Here is a 10089-nt window from a genome sequence, read left to right on the forward strand (position 1 = left end):
TCGAAGCCCTTTAAATCTGGCGTCAGTGCCCGCACACAGGCAGCTGACACCATTGCAGGGGACGGTCAGCCTGCCCCCTCCACTTCATCAGGGGGGGCAGACCACCCCAGCTATTTAAATGAGCCGCCGTGCTTAATATCACAGCAGCTCCATGACGTACAGTCCGCCCTTGCTTTCGCCGGTCGCCGATTTCTGCGGCAGGAGTATAAATTTCAGCCCACTGTCTTTTGGATGGGATGTTAAACTGAGGCTCCATCTACCCTTTCAGGTGGACATAAAAGATCCCATGACACTATTTTGAAGAACAGGGGAGTTATCCACTGTGTCCTGGCCACTATTAATCTCTCAACCAACATCACAAGAAACAGAGTATTTGGTCATTGTCACATTGCTGTTTGTGGGAGCTTGCTGTGAACAAATTGCCTGCTGCATTTCCTATATTATAATAGTGACTACTTTGTGTTCAGCACTGACACGGAACACAAAAGTCCGAGTGTATCAAGCCTGTGTCCTCAGTACCTTGCTCTATGGCAGCGAGGCCTGGACAACGAATGTCAGCCAAGAGCGACGTCTCAATTCATTCCATCTTCGTTGCCTCCGGAGAATACTTGGCCTCAGGTGGCAGGACCGTATCTCCAACACAGAAGTCCTCAAGGCAGCCAACATCCCCAGCTTATACACACTGCTGAGTCAGCGGCGCTTGAGATGGCTTGGCCATGTGAGCCGCATGGAAGATGGCAGGATCCCCAAAGACACATTGTACAGTGAGCTCGCCACTGGTATCAGACCCATCGGCCGTCCATGTCTCTGCTTTAAAGACGTCTGCAAACGTGACATGAAGTCCTGTGACATTGATCACAAGTCGTGGGAGTCAGTTGCCAGCGTTCGCCAGAGCTGGCGGGCAGCCATAAAGGTGGGGCTAAAGTGTGGCGAGTCGAATAGACTTAGCAGTTGGCAGGAAAAAAGACAGAGGCTCAAGGAGAGAGCCAACTGTGTAACAGCCCCGACAAACAAATTTTTCTGCAGCACCTGTGGAAGAGTCTGTCACTCTAGAATTGGCCTTTATAGCCACTCCAGGCGCTGCTCCACACACCACTGACCACCTCCAGGCGCTTACCCATTGTCTCTCGAGATAAGGAGGCCAAAGAAGAGGACACTTCAAAAGTACTTTATTGGCCCTAAAGTTCTTTGGAACATCCTGAGGTTGTGAAAGGTGCTATATAAATGCAAGTCCTTCTTTTGGAAGATAATGAAAGATGCTAATGAAGCCTTGAATCTTTGAGTCTTTGTTCCCATTGGCACTTTTCCTGACTTTAGTTTCATGTACTTCTTTTACCCTTCCTATATCTTGCACCTCCTGTATGCAGCTCCATTTCACCTGCTTGCAGTTGGCCTTGTTCTGGTTTCCTTAAATCACCTTAATGCATTTTAGATTCCTGCTGTGTATGTATGCCCTGCTTCAGTGCCTGTTCAGAAAAGCTGACCACGTCATACTTTGTGGGATGACTTAAACCATTGTGGCAACAGGAAGAATCCGTGCTGTCACTGAAATAGGGCAAGCGAGGCACTGATATATTGAGTGTCCTCTACAAAAGCAGATAATTAGCAACCATGAGTGTACAAAAGTCACATTCAATTAGAGAACCTATTGAGGCATTAGGAGTTAAGGAACACTTGGAAACATTCTGGAGAATTTAATATAAATTGAGCAATAGAGGTCAATATAATAGAAATATTTCACACCCCAGTGTTATATACAGTGCAATGGGACTGTGGGTGAGTTCAGGACAGTCATTTTAACCAAGGTGAGGCCATCTGCACTGTGAGACTCCATTTGCAGTAGTTTATAATTTCACCTGCCATTTTAGTGGCATTGCAGGATGTTATTTTCCATTGACTGAACAATTTTGAGCTTAGTTTCCTTTTAAGATGGGCAATAAAATTGAAGAAGCCAATAAACTGATCCAATAAAAAAGTCAAGCCATTGAAAAGAGTTATAAATCCGAGTGTACTGTGAGACACAGACACTCAGCATGAACACCTCTCTAGATCCTAATCTGGTGAGCAAATTGGAAAAGAGTGAAAGTAAGGAAATTAAAACGTAATTCCATCCATAGGGTTGCCTTTTACTAATAGAACAGTTACAATGCCAACTGCGATAAATACTGTGAAAGTGAGGTCTGATAATATCACTGTGGGAGTTGAGCTTTGAGGAATGTATGGAAGCTAAATTGACCAAATATTTAAAATGGAGTACAATGGTGCAGTGATCCTGGGATTGGACGAGCAAGTCAGAGGTCATGGCCGCAATTTTACCCTCATCGGACAGGAGCCGTCCATTGACGGAAAGGTCGGTGGCAATCCCACCTCCGCCTGACCTGGGGATCCAGACCGCATGTACGGTCCCCGTGCCCTTAATTGGTCTGAGGCGAGACTTCAACCTCATTGAGGCAGGAAGTCCCACCTAATGGAACTGCCGACCAATCAGCGGGCTGGCAGCTCTTAGTTCCAACAGCGTCACCAAGAGTGAGTGCTTGGACTGCAACCCCGCTTCAAGAAGAAGAGGAAGGACGGCCCCGGGAAAAGGTAAGTTTTTGGGGCCTTGCCAGGGGTGATCGGTCCCCAGCGAGACGTGTGGTCGAGAGGGGGGACGGGGGCGTGTTGGGCGTTGGGGGTGTTTGGGTCATCGGGGCGGCCCTCCGTTGGGCACAGGGTGCCTGATCAGGAGGGCCCCCCTCCCCAGGCCATCAGAAAGTCACCTACTTTTAACAAGCGCCTTTTTTCGGGTCTGGGCCGCCTGCTTGCCAATGGTAAAATCCTCTTAACTGGTCACTTAAGGGTCTTGATTGGCTTGGGGCGGGCGTGCCGGTTTTGCTGCCGCCACCCCACGTAAAATGGCGGCGAAGGTGGGAGTGGGTCGTGAAGGGCCTCCCAAGCCTCCCACTCCATTTCACCCACCAACCCCTTCCCTCTCCCATCTCCCACCACCATACCGCTATTTTGGTGGGGTGCGGGGGGGGGGGGTGTAAAATTCCAGACCATGAGTTCAAATCCTACCATGGCAGTTATGAAATTAAACTAAATAAATTAGTGTCTGGGGGAAAATTGTCAAATGAATGCCATGGCTATGGATGGTTATAAAAACTCAAATAGTTCACCGAAGTCCTTCAGGCAAGGGAAACCTGCCATTCTTACACATTCTGTTCTGCAGTCCTAACACCCTCTGAAGGGAAATAATCACTAAAGACTGAAGCCGTTCAGGAAAGATCGGCCATCATTGGTCGCTCCAGGCAAGTGAGGATGGTTAATGAATACAACATGACACAAGTTGATAAGTGAAAGATAAACAACTGAAAATTTGGGGAACTACACAATAAGTTAGTCAGTATCTGAAAGAGATAAGGCAAATTCGGACAAGTTGATCTCTTCCTGCTCAAGTGATGTGACATGCAATTACTGGTGACAGTGCTCAGTTTATTGCTTCAACAACTACACCATTTCAAATGTCTGTGTTAATTCAGCTCAATCACACTCGTATCACCGCCAAGAAAATTGTCATGTTAAATGTTTCACTATTCAACAGAAAAGAAACACCGGAGAACGTTAAAATCCCAATGAACTCTTTGTAACCATTTCAAAATGGCTATAACAACATGCATTTATATAGCTCCTTTAATGTAGTAAAATGTCCCAAGTAACAAAATCTGCCACAAATTGATACCAAATGACTTCAAATGATGAGGCTCGGAGATGATACTTGTAAATAATAGGATTCACTTATAAAGTCATAAAAATAGAGTCAGGCTGACAGTAAGTAAACGCACATAAACCAAGACTTTAAATCCTCACGGAACTACCTCCTTCATTTTTACTGAGCACAAAGTTACAGTAAGTACAAAATTCTTGGGGCAAATAAACTGGGTAAACGTTCACACATTTAACTGGCACCCCAGTGCACTTTTCAAACAGCACATATGAAAATAATTAGATCTGTGCTGATGTACTTCCCCCACCTCACCTTGTCTTAAGGTACTTTTAACAGGCATTACTAAAACATACGCATTACAATAAATCATGCAAAAGACAAAATGTTTGCCTGCTATTTGGTTACGGAGGGAATACGTTCCTGCAGATTATTTTTTAACCAGTAGATGGCAAAGTTACACAATAAGAGATAATTCCACAACTGTTCACAGTGCAATATCTCCACCCGCTGGTAGAAATTATATTGCATGGTTAAAAATAATCTCTTTTTTCCTAAAGGAGTATTCTGATTCATTTATGCTTCTTAAAGGAAAGTGAACATTTTGATATTTATCCATCCCTAGTTAGAACGCATGTTTTACTTTGATATTTGTCCTTGTAAGCTATTACCAGTGGCTTAGGTCTCAACAGTAAACCAGAGAATGACAGAATTCCACACAGAACATCAACTAACAGTAATGAAGACATTAATAGTGACATTCAATACAAAAAATTAATAATGTGGCACAATTTAGTCAATAATTCTTTTGTATTTAAGCAATCTCAGTGCTTACTTTTAATTCTCTACCTTAAGCAACTAGATTACCATATTTCACTCCTAGTCATTGTTAACCTTAAGAACATAAGAACAGGTGTAGGCCATTCGGTCCCTCGAGCTTGCTCCACCATTCAATTAGATCATAGATGATCTGTACCTCAGTTCCATTTATCCACCTTAGCATCATTACCTAACAAACATCTATCAATGTCAGTCTTGAAAGCTTGAAAGTTTCTTTCTTCCTTAAGGCCTCTGACCGTTCTACAGTTTCTCTCCAGCACTCCTGTGCCTCTTGTAGTACAAAGTGGTTGGGATCAGGTTAAGGTCACGAACTGGTCCCTTGAAGCACAGCAACATTCTCTCAGGTCTTCCCACCAATTTGTCCTTGTCAGTTCCAGTTAAACACCTCCCTCCCAGAAATTTCACTGTTGCTTTGTTTAACCCTCTCAATAAAACCAAAAGAAATTTCACATAGAGGGAATTTTTTTTCCTTGATTGCTAGCAATTCATCATCCTTTGTTCCCACTTCCCAAAACAGGGTAGTGCATCTTTTGATGATGCTGAAGGCATTCCATTTAAATCAGTTACATTCTTTAGTTGGTCTCCCTCTTCTACCTGCGTGTGATGAGCTCCAGCATAGTGGGGGGCTGATATTACATGGGGGGCTGATATTATGGAAGAGCGGGTAACTAATTAGTATGTCGATTACTCTTTAAGAATAATCTTCCGGAAGGGGAAGTTGATGTCAATGCAATACAGCTATTAAACCCAAACTTATGTGCATTGCTGTTATTTGAGCAGACCTCAAACAGATTGAGGGACAATCAGGAAAAAATCAATAGCTTTGATAGCAAAATGGCAGAAATATTAAATAATTATTTTGTTTCAGTAGTTACCAGGGAGCTGGATCAGGTGGCAATGACATCAGAAGATGAATTTTGAAATAATATACCTGCATTTAAAATCAAAAGAAGAATATTAAATATGAAATAAACTAATCAAACTAAAAGGGGGAAACCTCTGGTCTGGATGGATTGCATTTACACAGTTGAAAAGAGAGCAGAGGCACTGTTACACATATTGAGATTAGAGCTATCAGGAAATGTTGAACAGCCTGGGTCTTTTTCTCTTGAAAAGAGAAAGCTAAGGGTGACTTATAGATGTCTTTAAAATTATGAAATATTTCAATAAGAGAGACTGTTTCTACTTGAGGGGAAGAACAAAACTAAAGGCCATCAAAAACAGATACCAAGAAATCAAATAGGGAATTCAGAAAAAACCTCTTTCCCGTGATGGATGAGAATGTGGAACTCACTACCGCAGTCAAATAGTATAGATGCATGTAAGGGAAATTTGGTAAACATATTTGCGAGAAGGGAATAGAGGGTTATGCTGATATAGGGTTAGATGAGGAAAGGTGGAAAGAGGCACTAGTGGAACATAAACATTGGCATGGACTGGTTGGGCCAAATGACCTGATTCTGTGCTGTATATTCTGTGGAATTATATGTAGATTGGAGGAATTGTGACTAAGAGACGGGGGCATAGAGGCACTTCAACCAAAGCCATCTGCTCACAAGAACCACCATCGAGCAAGCCAACAGATTTCTGAAGGTATAGTCCCGGTGCCTGGACTAGTTGGGTGACACCCTGCAATACACTCCTGCAAAGGCCTCGTACAATGTGGTAGTTTACTGTGCTCTCTATAACATGGCCCTTCAGAGAGGTGTGGACCTTAAAAGCATGAAGTGCTAGATCAACTCAGTTCATCAGAGCCAGAGGAGGAGGAAGATATGGAGCAGCCCGATGCCCGTGCTGTGCAGGGAGATGGCTGGGGAATTAAAACGCTCATCAGGATGGCGTAAACGCCAGGGTACATCTAATCCGGGCATATTTCACCTGACCGCTACTTATCCAGCAGGACTGCATGCTCTGGTACCCACTTTCCTCTGATTCTGAGAACACATCGATAAAAAACACAACTTTGAATAGTCCCATTCTTACCGACAATGCATGATCCTCATCTCTCCAGTGGTGTCTGTCCCCATTTAAAGACCATTGCTTCTCTTCACTACTTCATCCCTCTTTTGCAGTTTTGCCATCAAAGAATGGAACCTCACGCGTCTGGGATCATGGCACAACATCTCCACTGTAATTAAAAAGTGACAATTCAAACAAGCACAAATGTAAGCCACTCAAGAAAACCACTCAGTGCAATGAATGAAATAGTGGCCTTCACTCGTGGCCACTTCTACACGATCCTCCCCATGTAGCCTTGGATGGATGCTCACGTGTATCTACTGGTGGCTGAGATGGTTGTGGCGGTTGTCCTCATCGTGGAGGTGCCAGTAGGGGCACCTTCAGCGGCTGCTGCACCAGTGTCAAAGCAGGGCAGCCTCTCTCATAGGGCCCTGCTGCATAAATAATTCCTCAGTCAGAGGGGCCAAGGAGGCCGATGATACTGATGGTGCCCTATGAAGAGTGGTACGCTCATCCTCATTGGTGACTGCCTCAGCTCTTTGATGGATCGCTGGATCATTAGTGGGGACCACCAGCTGGGAGCGGCTGGCATCCACTCCATGCATCTTCACGCCATCAGCTCCACTGACTGGTCAATACCACAGAGAGAGATGAAGCGATGCTGACCTTTCTCACCAATTCCAGCGGCTCATTTAAATGTGATGCTGCATTTATCAGTGCTGCCAGTTCCTCAGTAATGCTAAGGATTCGAGCCTTGGTCACGGGTCAGTGATTATCCTGGGCACAAATCTCAGACTGCTTTGCTGGTGTGTCTGCTGGTGACTGCAGACCTGGAGGCCTGTCATCTGGGTGTCACACTGCATTCACCTTCAGAAGACAGTCATTGACCCTCTTACTGCACTGCACCCAGGTCGTCCTCACAACGCTGCAGCTGCTCACATTCCCTGTCACCTCCTGCCAGGTTTGCTTCGTCTGCCTTCTCCTGTGACTCTCCAGGAACAAGATACCTCGCTTGTCTCTCACTGCCTCCAGCATCATCTTAAAGGCGGCATCACTGAACTTTGGGGCTACCATGCCATGGGTGTCTGGACACTGCCTTTCCTGCTCCCTGCCATAGCATTTCCGTACGGTAGCCACAACAATGGCTGCTGTCATCCCTTTAAATCGGGCCGGCACCTTCAGCCTCCTGGCTCCTTCCCGCTCCAGCTGCTCCTAATTGGTTGCCAAACCTACCCTCCATCCAATTTGGGTCAACCTCTGGGAAAATTGCTTCCCCCTCAGAGCAAGGTCAGGATGGGGAAATGGTGCCGATATCCTGGTTTCCAAGCCTAAAAGGAAAATCCAGCCCTTGGTCTGGAGATTCTTACATCGTGAAAGTTTCTGCATTTGCAGATGCCTGGCTGATTACTGAAATAAAACACTCTGTATGCTTGTTTAAACAATTGTCTATTAAACAAAAGTATCAATAGATTGGAAGAAAATATTCACCGGAAAATCTTCAACCAAATGGAGTCATGTTATTGGGTTTATTGACATATAAACGTTGTGGTTTATTTTCAGTTACCAGAAGTCACTTAAATGTCACTTACAGTCTTTCAAACCCAAAATATCCGTAACACCCTGTTTTCAGCGATAAGACGAGTAACAAAAAACAAATTAAAAGAAAATGCCACATTACAGCAAAAGCACCTTCTGGTTAAATCTTCAAAATGAAGTGTGGGAAACAACAGAAATGTGACTTGCTCACTTCACAAGCTAGAAATGTGACAGAGGTTTTGCAGTATTGTACACTTGAGTTCTGCAATCTCTCTGTTTTTATTTCTCCTTTATAATAAAAAGTACATTTGCTGTGCATCAGACTTTTTGTCATACCCGACCATAGAAAAATTTGAGCAAATTTAATCTAAGCAAATTTCTTGCAGCTGATTAATTCTAATGCAAACATATTTGCAAGAGAGAAATAAAGGCAGTCATTTGGAAAGTATATATTGAAATTCCCCAACTGACACAAAGTATTTCTTAACCCAGGAGTCAGAGGCCTAGAAATTCAATCATGCTCAAAAACAGGCATGCAATGATCACGTGCTTGTTGGTGTTCTCCTAGATAGCAAGCAATATTCGTGCTGCCTGCTTAGTATCATGACTCAGACTTGCAGTTATTCGCACTAGTCACTGACTACACATTTGTTTGGGGAATGGATTTAGGGCATCTCTAACATCACTGAAAGGCAGCTCGCACCTCTTAAAGGGGAGGCTTACTTTGAACAGTGAATAAAAGGTTTGATACATATACCACAAAATTAAACAGATAGGTACTGGTTACTGGCTTCAATCCCTTTTCAGCAAACTTTCAATAAATGTATTGGAAGTGCTAATTTTTGCCATCTACTACTGATGGCAAAAGCTGAATGTAGCAACCTTAAAACTCATGGTATATAATAAAACAAAGAATTCAGGCAATTTTCTATCCTTGATGGCCAAGTACCAGTTATAAATGACTTGAATTCCTTTCAGAACTTTGGACATCTAAAAAATCCAATATTTTAAGCAGTCCTTTCTGTCCACTATTTTCTGTATTAAAAATATTCACTGCTTTGATTGTATTAGAATATTATTTCATATGTTTTACCAAAAAATAAACATGACGCATTCGGCTGAAGAAGTTGGTCTCAGGATTGAGTGAGGTTTTTTTTTTACATTTAACATAAGTTAGACTCCAGGGTTATATCAACGTGTTCACATTGATGAGCACCCGAATTAAAGTCCTGCTCAGATCAGCGAGAAAAAAACGAACCCGAATCCGACAGAACCACATTGGACCCGAGCCAGACCCGGCCCGAGTCCCTCCATTTTTTTCCCGTGCCCGACCCGACCTGAGCCCGACCTGACCGCCGGAATGCTCACTTTACCTACCTTCCGATTCCAAAGCTGCAGCATGAGCGTGATGATGTCCCGGACTCCGAGCTCAGGTCGGCTTTGTTACTAAACTGAACTTCCCAGCAGAGCAAAACGTAATACTTACTGTGTGCGTCCGACCTGGACCCGGCCCGACCCGACCCGGACCCGACACATGTCATTGGGCTCGGGTCAGAGAGCAGGCTTTTAACCTGAATTCACCAAAGTGAAAGTAAAACTGCAGCCAAACTCATTAGGCCAAAAGTGTATGGTGACATCTTCTAACTGAAATGTGGGAAACAACAAAAATATGACTCGCTCACTGCACAATCTTACAGTTTTGCATCTTCAATTTATTTTCATGTCTTTCTCATTTTGTCCCTCTGAGTCACTTCAGGAGTTGTGGGCTTCAATAACCTCGCCCAATCACCAGCACTGGGAGGTGCATGACAGTGGTTAGATGGTACTTCCTCAAGCTTTTTAGTTTTTCTACTTTCGCTTGGCAGTTCTCCAAGGCAATGATGAAAAATTCTTCATGTGATATCTTATGGGCTCTGACTGGTGTCCGTAGCACAGAGCGTTGGAACTCCAAACAACTGCAGTAAGCAGTCGGGCCCGCCCACTCATAAACAGAAATAAAATACAAAATACTGAAAATACACAGCGGGTCTGCCAGAATCTGGAAAAAAAAA

General features: G+C 43.9%; 1 long non-coding RNA gene across 2 annotated transcripts; it reads right to left on the minus strand.

Annotated features, from left to right (window-relative positions):
- Nucleotides 1-3474: 3474 nt before the first annotated feature.
- On the minus strand, nucleotides 3475-9823 carry LOC137381619 (uncharacterized). Of its 2 annotated transcripts, none has more exons than XR_010977198.1 (3): nucleotides 9525-9823; nucleotides 6527-6671; nucleotides 3475-5474 (listed from the first exon to the last, which is right to left on the minus strand). It is a non-coding gene; the product is annotated as an uncharacterized lncRNA (long non-coding RNA). The 2 variants fall into 2 exon arrangements; XR_010977199.1 differs by lacking the exon at nucleotides 9525-9823 and adding an exon at nucleotides 6814-7970.
- Between the last annotated feature and the right edge of the window lie 266 nt (nucleotides 9824-10089).

The sequence above is a fragment of the Heterodontus francisci genome, chromosome 22 (genome assembly GCF_036365525.1).
Source record: "Heterodontus francisci isolate sHetFra1 chromosome 22, sHetFra1.hap1, whole genome shotgun sequence".
In the NCBI taxonomy this organism is placed as follows: Eukaryota; Metazoa; Chordata; class Chondrichthyes; order Heterodontiformes; family Heterodontidae; genus Heterodontus; species Heterodontus francisci.